Source organism: Emys orbicularis, chromosome 13 (genome assembly GCF_028017835.1).
Source record: "Emys orbicularis isolate rEmyOrb1 chromosome 13, rEmyOrb1.hap1, whole genome shotgun sequence".
In the NCBI taxonomy this organism is placed as follows: Eukaryota; Metazoa; Chordata; order Testudines; family Emydidae; genus Emys; species Emys orbicularis.
This window is the reverse complement of record NC_088695.1, coordinates 43727806-43741621: the sequence shown is the minus strand read 5'-3', so window position 1 is coordinate 43741621 and position 13816 is coordinate 43727806. Positions and strand designations below refer to the sequence as shown.

Here is a 13816-nt window from a genome sequence, read left to right as displayed (position 1 = left end):
TTGGGGGAGTCGCGGTAATGGAAGAGCTGAGGGAGAAGGAAGTAATTGCTGGGAAGGAGCCTGGGAGTGAACCTGGAGGGTTGTTGGATGTGGGTGGGAGAAGTATGGAATGGGTTTTTGGCGGGGAGGGATTTTTAGGGAGTTGGGGAGCCTCCCCCATTCAGACCCTGGCTGACCCCTAGCCTCTCCCATTCAGTCAGGCACATCTGCCTCTGTCCCCTTGTGTCCGTGTTCTCCTCCCCAGTCCCCATATGTCCTTGCACCCTGACTCAGCCACCCATCCTCCCCCATTCCCATGTGTTCCTGCACCCCATCCCCATATTACCCTCTCCCTTGCTCTAATGTGGCCCTGCACCCCCACTCCCATTCATCCCCCTCCTCAGTCTGGCCCCCCCACTATCCCTTTTGAACCTAGTCTGTGTGACTCCCCAGCAGCCCCATATGCCCTGCTCTCATCTGTGTCCCCCTTACCTCGTGTCTCCTTACCTGGCCCTGTAGGAAAGCCACTGTGAGAACACAACCACTTCTCCTCCCTATCAGCTCTGGTGAGCCGGCTGCCCTCTTTTCTGGCACCACAGCAGCTCCTGGTGGGCAAAAGGGATAACTGCAGTGCCTCTCTGGCAGAATGTATTTTCTGCAGAGAAAAGAAAAAATCTGCAGGGGACATGAGTTCTGTGTGCGCGTAGTGGCATAGAATTCCTTCTCTAGTAATGGATGTGGGGGTAGTAATTAACAAAGTCTTTTGTTCACTGATGTTCCACAATGGTTTGGTGTCTATAGACCTGATTTTGTTGGAGAGGAGATGACAATACTTGTTGCTAGTGTTTCACAGTTGGTAATGCGTCTCCCCCCTTTTTGGGGGTTTACCATCTTAGCAAACATTTTTATAGTTACAGAGCAAGCACTTAAATATTACCTTATATCATAGAATACAGATGATATCAGTAAGATTAATACATGCAGCATCCTACAGGCATTTCATAAAGACTAAACACAGGCTTACAACTCTAATATCTATTTTAACAATACTAAAATACAGGCGAGCCAGACTTGTTTCCAGCTATGCATTTGTCAGCATTCAGGGAGACCCAGTGGCCTTGGCATGAGCTGGCACCTGGTTTGCTAGCATCGGTCTCTGTTACCCCTTCCCTAGTGTGTCAGTTTCTGTCTCTTTGCTATATACATCTAACAAGAACCAGCTTAGCTGCTAGGGAAAATCTAACCTTGCAATACTGTGCCATGATTAGGTTTGAAAGCCAAAATTGATTACTGAGCAGCCTGATCCCAATCAAAAGTTGTTTTCCATAGCCTGGCCAGAGGAAAATAAGACCATCTTAGCTTAATATTCCTGAGCCAGGAAATAGAGTGGTTTCTGCAATGGCTAGTAGGGCTTTGGGCCGCGACTGTGGTTTTCCAGAAACTGAAAACTGTAGACACAAATTGTGTTTTCCTGTCTTACTCTTCTCTTCTGTTTCTGGATTAGGCTCCCCACACTTGTCAAGGGGAGCTTCCCACTCACCCTTGATGAGTCCAATTTTTTGAATCCCTACCAGAATTATATTCCAAAGGATAATTAGAGCATGTAAAATGCTCTCAGTGCTGTGGGTTTTTTTTGTAATTTCTTACTTTTTAAATCCTAGTACAATAAGCTTATGATCAGCTAGTCACTTAAGTAGCTTTGCTTATCTTTGTGGCAATAAACATATTTATTCCTTTCTCCCTGTTGCCCTTAATTTAACGATGCTTCTAGGGTAGAAAGAGAGCATCATTTCTTTTTCTCTGTCAAATGAAAGTAGGGCTGAGTTGGGGGAAAAAACCCACCCCAAAAATACCCCCCCCCCCTTCAGTTTTCTATTTTGAATTGTGGTACCACAGATGCAGTGCTTTTGACATATTTGTATTGTGTGTGTTTTTATGTATATTTTTATATTCATTATGGGCATTTTGAAAAACATTATCGTTTTGAAAGCTGGGAAGTGGAAGGCATTTGTGCCTTAATGACATTAGCATTCAGAACTGGATATGATACAAAGGAGGATATACTCAGTTGCATGTTGTAGACATTGACACCAATTCATTTTCTGTACCTTTTCAAGAGCTAGATGGTACCATCCATGATACTGTGAAACAAGTTTGCTGAAAGGTATAATTATCAGAATGTTTGGTTAAATGTTACTCTGTTGAAGGGCACAATACAAATGGGTAAACTGTATGTAACAACAATTGTTCCAAGTGGAAAATCAGTTAGTGGTTTGTTGCTGAGCAACTTCTAAAGGCATTGCTATTACTGTGTATGTAATGTAGAACATTTCAGGATCCAACATTTGAGACTTGGTTAAACAGGTTTAAGAAATAGTCTAAATCATAATAGCTGTGGTAAATGTAGAAAAATATTGATGCTGAAACCAGTTCTTTAATGTGAAAACTCTACTTCTTTCACTTCAGCGCAATTATTTAAAGTAAACTGTTAAAACCTTGATGTACCCACATTTCTTCCAAGATATTTTGTAAACACATTTCTCTCATTCTTTCTCTCTCTCCCCCTCCCTCCCTACATTTAAGATCCATCTCTGGTAATCCACTGAATGCCTGTCAATAAGGTGTTTTGTTTTTGCTCTGAGGAAAAAGCATTTAGCGCCATGTACTGCCCTTGATCCACATCGTTCTCATGTTGATGCTAATCTCTCTTGGGCTGCCTCAGATAATCTTGGAAATTGATGGTATTCCTCTGTACCTTTTCTCCCAAATAATGAGGCAATAATGAGGCAAAAGCAAAGAGTAATCTTAGTAACAAGTTAGTTTCCTCCTCTAAATACATACAGAATTAGTCCAGAACGACTTATTTTTGTTAAGCAGCAAGGCACTTTAAACAATTTTATAACATTTTTTTCTGTTTGCTTTCAATTGAATTTTCATTGTATATATAATAAAGCTGCACTGTTTCCTAGGGGAAGCATTAGTGTCAAGTAACTATGAGAATTCTCCTTGTCAACATGACTAACCTTGGGATAATGTATTGCTTTGTGCCTTTCACTGTTACTTAGTAGGAACTCATTCAGAAGCAGTTCAACTCTTGAACCTTTCCTGCTATAACCTGGTGCTGTGCATTGGGCATATGTGTTTTGGGTGTTGACCAACCTAATTTTCACATCAGTCACAACAAGTTACAAATGTCACATTTAGGATTGAGCAACATCTTTGTAAGAACAATCATATCACTAAAAGTCCCCTATATAGAGAGGACATTGACTTTATCATTTTCCATGAATCATTTTTCCTTCCTATAGGACGGTTTACTAATTTTGGAGATATATACAAGTTGTAGAAATAAGTGCAGATTTTCTAGTGGTTATTAATGTGAATAGACACTTTCATTGACCTGAATGTACCTCATAAAGATGCCTAATTTCCTCTTCACTGGACAAGGGAAAACAGTGTGATAGGGCACCTTCCTCTGTACATCTTCTCCCAAATAGTGAGGCAAAAGCAAAAAGTACTTTTAGTAACAAGTTGGTTTCCTCTTCTAAGTACCTACAGAATTAGTTCAGAGCTTCTCTTATTTTTGTTAAGCAGCAAAGCTTAACAAGGAGACCCTATCATATTAACTATGAATGATTTATGTATCATTGTGGGCCAGGGATTGTATGCACCGTGTAGGGGAGGTTTACCACAGTTCATCCAGCAAGTGAAAGCAATAGGAGATGATTAAGGCAAATCACTCAAGTTACAACACCTCCAGAAAGGTACCACCTCCTGGTTGGCTCACATATTCTGGTTCAAACTGGATTCTCCAGAGATCAACAGACTTTTGGCTAAATCAACTGACTTTAATCTGGATCTGAGATAGATATGAATTTTGTAACCCTGGGGAAAACCCAGTTGTGGGTTTTGAAGGCGTGAAACCTACCAGAGCCATAGGTTGGAGTGTGTGTGGGGGTGACCACCTTTTTAGCATGCATGTAGCTTATTTTATTGATGTAGACACAGCAGTGAATGAGGACAAACAGGGATGGATTTTAAGCAGCATATAACCCATAACTCGGGGCAGACTCTCTTCAGCCTACTCCTAGGAGTCAGCTTGCTCTTCTGAATCCTACACCCTCCCCCACGAGGGGGACAGACGGTACTAAAGGGGGGACCGCTGCCCATGAAGGTTACAAGGTCTGTGTCTATTCCATGAGCACAAGGCCCTTAGGTAAAATCCCCAGGTCTTTTACTTTGGGGAGCCGATCCTTTTAACCGCACTGGAAATCATCTGCAAGTTGTGACAAACGAACATCCTTAGTGACTAGTGCTATTAAATTCTGTTCCTATTTAACTATACATCCAGATTGCTGCGAGGAAGGTGGAAAAACTCCCCAGGCCTCTGCCAGTCTGGCTCCTATGGGAAGAAAAACATTCCTTCCTGACCGTAAAACAGCTGATTGGTCAGACCTGCAGCTCTGAGGCTACCAGTACATGGTGGGGAGGATGCGGCTGCTGGAATGGAGTAAAGAGAGGCTCGACGTGGCCTGGGGTAGGGTTTAAATCAGTGAAAGGGGAGGGTGGGAAATGAATCAACTCCCTTCCTCCCCAAGCTAGTGAATGATTGGGTAGAAACTTTGAAGGGGAGGGATCCTCCTCCCCTCCCCTGGACTTTCTCAGTGTGTGCTCCTCCTATGTTCAGCTGGGGCTGTCCCAGTCACCAACAGCATCATCAATACCACCTGTTGTAGCAGGTGGCTGGCATTGTTTTAATATGTTATCTTTGTAATGCCTTTGCCTTAAGAGTAAATGTGCTTGCTTAGAAGGAGCTGTGTGGTAACTTATTAACTGTGGGCAATAAGCTTGTCATAGCCCTCAGAGAGAGAGAGGAAAAGACAGACGCTAGCCTTTTAGGCAGCCTGGCTTGCTGGGGACATCCGTGTCAGGCAAGGAGCTGCACAGCCTTAAAATCCCTGGTCAGGAGGTTGGGAGATATGTTTCTCTGTACCCAAGAGAGGTGATAGCTGAGAGGAGGAAACTTCTAAGTGGGTGCACTGGAAGGAACGTGGTGCAGTTACACTAAAACTGACAAAGTGCTTCAACTGATCTTGTATAACCTGGCTGTACACTCTTTAAGATCATGAAAGTGCACATAAGACAATAAAGTTCCCACTTGTGACTGTCTTAATGCAGAGTGCATATCAGCACTCTGCGTGGGACTGCCATGCAACTTCAGTTCTTTCATTTAAATGTCTGTCTTCAGCAGGAATGAGCTACTGTCTTAGGCATTTCAATGAAGACATTCATGGATTCTCAGTAAATTGATAAGCATGGTGATGGTTGATGTTCTCGGATTGCCTGCTGGCCTTAAAAGAATGATTGTTAATTATTTCTGTATGATAGTATATTTAAATCAAGTTATAAATTGAGAATAAGGTAAACAATTAAATTAATTTTGGCTTTATTTGTTTTCACAGCAGTCTTGTCTACGAAAAAAATAGAAACGTGTTTAACTGATGCTGCACAGCCCAGAGGTTATCTGCTGCTATAGGTGGAAAAGATTTATTGCTAATTTTCTAATATCTCTCCTACTTTGAAAATATATTTTTACTGACTGTGAACAGACTACAGTTAGCGAAATGCACTATAGATAGTTATGATTCAATGAAAATTCGCTAAAAATGAAAGTATGGTCAGAAGCTGTGTTGCTATTGTTTTACAAATAAATGATTAACAAATTATCTCTGTATGGCTTGACAAATGTTTAACCATAGACAACCATTGTTAAGGTTTGTATCGCAACTGTTAGCATTATTAGTAAGGAATTTGAACCTTAATATGAAAACCTCAGTTAAGCTGATATATCTTAATTTGTAGCAAAAGGAACGGTGCATCTAACCATTGTGTCACCTCATTGTGAAGCATCATTTCATGGGTTTAGGATTAAAAGAGACTAAGAAGCTTTTGCACGGCATGCTGCATCAAATTTACACTGCTGCGTCAGTGAGCACTAAAAGCCAAAAAGTCTTAGTAGATTTAGCAGATTTAAGCTTGGATGCATTTCACTGATTACTTCCTGCTAATGAAATTTTAATTTAATCATTTAAACCTTTAATGTGTTTTTCTCATATGTTAAAAAGTTTGTGTATCTCAAGAAAGCTATAGAGAAGCATGGACAAGTGGTGTACACTTACAAAAATTATTCGTAGAAATACGGATAATTCACTAGGGATTGTGTTTATTCATACAAACTCTTGAAGTCAGTGGGAGTTCTGTTAAAGTAAGGGCTCCAGGATTTAGACTTATATTTACATCATAAATTTCAAACAGTCTATCGCTCCTCAATAATTTAATCCCCATGGAATTACCAGAGTTTTAATATTAAGATATTATGGAGACAAGTAAATCAGTTTGCTGATTTAATCTACCTTGTTTGTCAGCTATGTAACTGTACTTTCAGGTTGTTTGTGAGCCTGAATAGTATGGAGAACAATGACTTTTATTTTAGAGATTCGTAAAATAGATGGGTACTGTCCACAGTCTTCCTCTCAGCCATACCCACTGATTCTAGGAGTGGAGCTTCCATTTGTCTTCCTGCTTTAGGAGGCAAAGTCAAACTTGTTGGCTATTAAGACAGATTTAGTTGTTTTTTTTATTCTATTCTAGTTCTTGTGCCATACCCATCCCTGTGATATTGGAGTTCCTCCCACTAAGGAGCCTGCTAGTTCTCTCTGCCTCCAGAGCTGCAATGGAGGTGCACTCACTTCTACAGCGCCCAACACCTAAACTCAGTGTTTGCGGGGGCTGTTATGCCTCCATCCGGTAAATTCACATTTCAATAGGATAATAAAACACTTTTTTCTTTTACATCGATACAAAGTTGCAGCAGATTCTTTCTCATTAAGGACTTTTAATGTGCTGCTGCAGCTTTCTAGGGGCACACGCCACTCTGTCAAGAGGGTGCAATTAGCTCAGGAGCAGAAAGTGCCTTTTTTGATCCTCCATATTCTGTGAGTGAGTTGATGGGGGAGTTGTGTATGTTTGGCTCCCAAAGGAAGGCTCAGCTTCGGGAGATGGATTCCTGCTACAAAGGTGCTGAATCAGCTCCATCCCCTCCTCAGTCAGACACAACCTCTGGAAAAGTAAACTGATAACAAGGGTAAGTGCCCACCCAACTTACACCTTAACATGAAGCAGGACCCAGTACATTGTGCCATCTCTGACCAAGACAAATTCAGCCCAGACTGAGATACCTGAATTATTCAGGATGGCGATAGAGTCCACCTCAGCTGCTGCAACTAGGTATGACCTCGACTGTGGCCTCCTTCTCCCTCTTCTTGGGTGCAGAGGGACTTGATTGTTGGAGGCTTCTTCAGACCCTTGAACCAGTGGAGACACTTCAGGGTTATGCTGGCCCACACCGAAGAAGGCTCTGCTGAAGTATGAGGTATTAGCATAAGTAATTCAAATGAGCCCATTTTTGTCAAAATAAGAGTTTGGTGCCTTTTGTGATTCAGTATCCTTGATTTTTTTTTTCTTTTAAAACAATTAGTCGTATTTGTTCCCGGTAATTCAGAAGATTTGGTAACCTGCAGTGTGGCCTCCCCATCTTTGGCTCAACTTCAGACAGGGGTGCTACTGTACATCTAAATTTTACTTTACCCTTTTTTTTGGATAACCTCCAAAATGATATATAACTATGGGAACGAGAGCGGAAATCAACTGACGGATTCAGGATAGAGCCAAACTTTTTTGTTCTAGGCAATCTTCATTTGCATTTCTGCCAGATGTTTTAGAATTGGCTTGAAAAGCCATAAGGCTAAAATTTGCAGAAAAATTTATGCAGCTCAAGTTTTACCATCCTAACTCTTTTTATACATGAAGTAAGTATAGTTTATCTGATTCCTGCTCAGAAAAATTGAAAGCAAATGGGAAAATAGCCAACTATGATATAGTTCTGGATATATAAAATAAAATAACTTCAAATGATCAGTAAAACTTATGAGCCAGGTTTAATGCACAATTTCACAATCACTAAATTTTATCTTTAAATTATTTCAAAAACACATAATTAGCTGTAGGGACATAAGGAAATTCTAATAATTTAAGTGAAAATTCAACATGTAGTACAGTCATTAGTTATTCGGAAAGTACGAGAGTCAAATAGGTTTTCTGTGGACTTTCCTTTTTTCAAGGAATAACTGTCAGATTTGAATGGTATTGTTAAAATGGGAAAAAGCCGTACTCTTCGGAGAGAATGCTCCCAGTAATTACAGTCATACACAGAAATAATAGAGGACTGCTGCAAGGTAACAGTTTAAAGATATATTTTCTTGCTCACCTGCAGATTATTACCTCTTGACCAAAATATTGGTTATAAACATTTAATTGATTTATTCTCTAACCTATATTCAGTCAAAGGATGACAGATGAATCTTGTTGGGGATGGCCAATATTACAAGACTTTCTTATAGTAAATGTCCTATTGTCTCTTCATTCCAGGAAACGCATGCCTTCAACATGGTGTTTTCATTGAATGTACCAGGTCATGTTCTTTGACAGTCTGAAAAACAGTCTGAATCTATTTTCTAAGTTGCATACTTTCCTTCATCAGCTCAAGTCTTCGTGAATTACACTCAGTTCTGCTACTTTAAATAACTTTCCAGAAAAATATGTAAATATTGTCTGTTTGGCTTTTTATATCTCTCTCTCTCTTTCCTATGCCATATTCTCAAGAACGTATTCAATGCCAGAGAGGGCAGATCCTCTGCTTGCGTATATTGTCATAGCTCTGTTGAGCTAAGGATTTGAACCAGCTGAGCATCTGCCCTAAAGAGTGTGAATAGTCCGTTGGATGGCATGTTTACTGAATAGTGTCCAACTGCCTAAACTGAATCTTAAAACTAGTAGCATGCTGAACAGAGTGTTAAGAATAACTCTAGTGTACTCCATTTTTTTGCAGGATTAGGTCAGTCTTCAGAATGATTCAGGGAAAATATAAACAAACAACCCCCAGTTGGAACACTAGAAGCTGTTGAAGGGACTAGATGGATGTTGCCTTAATATGCCAGTTTAAACCTTATCACTCAATATGTTTTAATAAAATGTTGTGCAGACAGCCGAATCCTGCTATCGGTTTATCTGCATGTTGAATTTTTATTGACTTCAAAGGGAAGGTGACAGGCATTGGTCAATAAACAAAATGTTCAAGACAATTTCTGGATAATACACAGTAAAATAAATGCTTACCGTTTTCAAGGGATGCTACCAAAACGATTCATTATATTTCAGATATAACTATAAGAATTTCTCAGATGTTAGCCTTTGTTATACAACAAGAAGTCATTTTCTATATTAGAAACTGTATATTACTGGTGATTGTTTCTTCTGGTCTTTTAATTGCTTGGCTCTGGTCCCTAACTTTTTTTTTTTATTATTTTTTTTTAAAAGAGAAAACAAGATAATAATGTATTGCATACAAAACTTCTGATAGTCTATGAATAAGCATTGGAAACTTCAAGTAAAGCTCTTTTTTCTGTCCTAATCCAGTGTCCGCATCCATGCATCTGAGATTAGTCTTCCTTGCAAATGTTCTGTGTAATGCAAGGCCTGGGGCAAAGTTTGGGAAGTTGATAAATATTTTTTTAAAACTATCCCTAATGAACGGTTACAAATGTCATTTGAAAACTGATGTGCTGTGTAATTGGATTCTGTGTAATCTTTTTTAATGAATTTTTCTTTCCCCATAAACTTACAGTAGTATGTGCATTTTCAGAAAGAGATTGGATAAAATCTGTATGTACAGAATAAATTCCTCATATGCAACATAAAAATGTGTTGAAAACTTTAAAGTGAAGCATCTGAAGTTAATTCTGGTCCAAACTTTGTCATTATGTAAAATAAATAGCTAAAAATGAACTGCAGAACCTTACTGTGAGGTTAATTAGCAATAATCAGTTAACATATGATTCTTTTGTATGCCATGAAAACTGACTGGGAAGAGGAGGAGATTGACATAAAAATCAGAGAGAGAACAAGGCAGAGTGATGAGAAGAGGGTCCTTAAGGAGAATTGCTACTACTCAGTAGCTCTAAAGGGGATTTTATCATTTGATAGTTAGTGTCTTTCAGCATTTCTGGGAGAACAGGACAAGGTTACTCCTCCTTGAGAGGGTGGTGGTATTGAAAGTAGAGCCACCCACGACAGCTTATGCTCCAATATGTCTGTTAGTCTGTAAGGTGCCACAGGACTCTTTGTTGCTTTTTACAGATCCAGACTAACACAGCTACCCCTCTGATACTTGACAATATAAACTTTGCAGATGATACCAAGCTGTGAGGGGTTGCTGTGGAAGAGAGGATTAGAGTTCAAAATGACCTTGACAAATTGGAGAATTAGTCTGAATTCAACAAGATTAAATTCAATAAAGACAAGTGCAGAGCACTTCACTTAGGAAAGAAAAATCAAACGCAAAACTATGAAATGAGGGATAATTGGCTAGGTGGTAGTACTGCTGAAAAGGATCTGGGGGTTATAGTGGATGACAAACTGGATATGAGTCACCAATGTGATGTGGCTGCAAAAAAGGCTAATATTGTTCTGGGGTGTACTCACAGAAGTGTCGTATGTAAGGCATAGGAGGTAATTATCCCACTTGGCACTGGTGAGGCCTCAGCTGGAGTACTGTGTCCAATTCTGGACGGCACACTTTAGGAAAGATGTGGACAAATTGGAGGGAGTCCAGAGGGGAGACAAAAATGGTAGAAGGTTTAGGGATCCTATAGGGAAAGGTTAAAAAAACTGGGCATGTTTAGTCTTGAGAAAAGAAAACAGAGGTGGAACCTGATAAGTCTTCAGATATGTTAAGGGCTGTTATAAAGAGGATGGTGATCAACTATTATTCATGTTCACTGAAGGTAGGACAAGAAGTAATGGGCTCAATCTGCAGCAAGGGAGATTTGTTAGATATTAGGAAAAACCTTCCAACTATAAGGGTAGTTAAGCTCCAGAATAGACTTCCAAGGGAGATTGTGGAATCCCTATCATTGGAGGTTTTTAAGAACAGGTTGACCAGACATCTGTGAGGGATGGTCTAGGTTTACTTGGTTCTACCTCAGCTCAAGTGGGTTGGACTTGACGACTTCTTGAGGTCCCTTCCAGCACAACATTTGCCTGATTCTAAGGATCTGTTTCTACGTTAGAGAACTTTCTATTTGTCACTGAGTTGTAACCCACCAGCAGAGGCAGATTAGGGTGTTTTGGGGCCCTGGGCCAGAGCAAGTGGGGGCCCCTCCCTACATCTTCCACCTGCAGTCCCCCCACCTCCTCTGGCACTCCTGGCAGGGGCACTGGGTGGGCGGTGGAAGCCCCAGCACCCTGACCCTGCTCCCCGGTTGTCACTACTTGGTGAGGTTCATGGGGCAACAGACGCTAACAGCTAACTCATCTATCTCATTATACTGGTGAGACCTCACATTGGAGTTGCGATGTCAAAGATACAATAGAACCTCTGAGTTACGGATGCTTCGGGAACGGAGGTTGTTCATAACTGATCAAAGCGCAGTTCGGGCTCCAGATCCAGCAGCTGACACTCAAGGCCAGGCTTCAGCAGCAGCTGACCTTCCTACTCAGCGCTGGCATGAGTTTGCAAGCTTGTCCCCCTCCCGGCCGGGGTGTGTGTGTGTGTGTGTGTGTGCAAACAGTGTCCCCCCCTCCCAGCTGGGGGAGAGGGAGTAAAAACAGCACGGCCCCCTCCCGGCGGCGGGGGGAAGGGGTGAAAGCGGGGCAGACCCCAGCGCTGCTCCTGCTCTGCTGGCTCTCGCTGCCTTGGGCTGGCAGCCCCAGCGTCTTGCTGTACAGGGCCGGCTCCAGGCACCAGGCAACCAAGCTGGTGCTTGGGGCGGCACCTGGAGGGGGGCGGCGCGGCGCTCGGGCCGCCGGGGAGAGCGGGGCCACAGCCGGGCTCGCCGCCCTCCCCCCGGCGCTCTGGCCGCCCTCCCCCCCCCCGCGCCCTCCCCCCGGCTGCGCTCTGGCTGCCGGGGGGAGAGCTGAGCCCCAGCCAGGGCTTGCCGCCCTTTCGCCACCCTGCCCCCGGCGCTCTGGCCGCCGGGGGGGGAGAGCCGAGCCCCCGCCGGGGCTCGCCGCCCTCCTCCCAGGGCTCCGGCCGCCCTCCCCTCCGGCGCCCTGCCCCCGGCCGCCGGGGGGAGAGCGGAGCCCCCGCCGGGGCTCGCCGCCCTCGCCCCGGGCTCCGCCCCCCCCCTGCGGGCGGGCGGAGGCTTTTTTGCCTGGGGCGGCAAAAAAGCCAGAGCCGGCCCTGTTGCTGTAAGTGGCTTCCGTGCACGTGTGGCTGGGGCTGGGGACAGGCTGCCCAGATGTGCCTACCTTTAAGATGTAGTGCAGGCCCAGTAGTATTTGCGTGTGTGTGCGCGCTGCTGCCGCTGCCTGATTGGTTACTTCCAGTTTCACATGGTATCCAGTTGACCGGTCAGTCCGTAACACTGGTTCTTTGAGGTATCTTTGAGGTTCTGCTGTATCACACCTACATACATATCAGTTTACAGAGCACCAATCATTATGTTGTACCCTCCAGGTTTGCATTGCCCAATGATTCACCAGTAGCTGAAGTAGATCCAGACATTCGCTTTAGATGCTTTATTCAGCATAAGCTACTTAAGTTGGCTAATGTTCCCTAATCAATATTGCAGTGTTAGGATCCAGTATCAGTAAACATACCATAAAGGAAGTATAAACAGACCCCGATACGGAGCGCAATTGTTTTGAATAACATATGCCACAATTAGAATGTGTTGTCATTGACCCCAAATTACAAATTGTGCTAAGTGGAATTTGTTTGCATGATTAATGCATTGCCAATTCACGAAAGCCTCTGTTTTATACACTGAGGACAATATCACTTAGTGAAGTACTCATCACTAATAAGATCAGGCAATTCCTTTTTTGATATCCCCTAATGAACTTGTTATGGCAGTTATCTGCACAGCTTATGGGAGTTATGAGTTAATTCCCTACACCATTGTCCCTTGTTTTCTTATTGTTTTCTGTGCTCAATACATGAATTTTTACTTGTTTGGTTAAGCAACTTAGAAATGTCATGCATATTATACACTATATACTATTCCTCAGTAACCAGGCCCTCAATGCCAGGAATTATGGGTTTGAAAACTGTTTCCACTGCCTGATATGTGAAGTAGTTAATGTGCTTTATTATATCTGCCCTGTTCCAAATGGATATCTCAGATCTAAGTAGTCTTGAAATTGGACCCATAATTCCATCTAAACTTTGGAGTGATCTAGTTCGAAAGATACCAGACTGTGGAATAGTTTCTTGCCCAGGTACTGGGTCTCGTATGTGATCCTGATACCAAGCTATTATATCAATTAATAAAGTAGTATACAGTGATACACTTGCTTTTACACAATAACCAAACCGGAACATGGATGAAAGGGATTTATGACAGATATATGCCTCAACTGTACATTATTAAGCAAAGTCCCAGGTATGGATGTAGCAGTTAAACTGCTAGGTGGCCTCAGTTTTACCGTAGGCCATTGTCACTTCTTTGTAGGTGTTTGGTCAACTACATTGGACAAGTAAGTATGTAATCAGTTATCTGTAGGTTTATCTTTTCCTTTTTTCAAGGTCCGGGGGTTTCTTCACTGTGCACTGATATGTTCTGGTCTCTGTAGTCTGTGAGATGCACCCTTAAACACCTTAAGTTGATTAACATGATAAATTTCTCCACACTTCTCTTGTTTTCAGTAAACCAAATTTATGCCCCCTTTTTTCTCCCCCTGCTATTTTTTGTGATTGGAGAAGAATGTTGACATTCCT

At 42.2% G+C, this 13816-nt stretch overlaps 1 protein-coding gene across 1 annotated transcript in view; it reads left to right on the top strand.

Moving 5' to 3' along the window:
• The window catches only part of PRKCA (protein kinase C alpha), a 295766-nt gene that overhangs the window by 54937 nt on the left and 227013 nt on the right, over nt 1-13816 (top strand). The gene's annotated exons all lie outside the window — the stretch shown is intronic.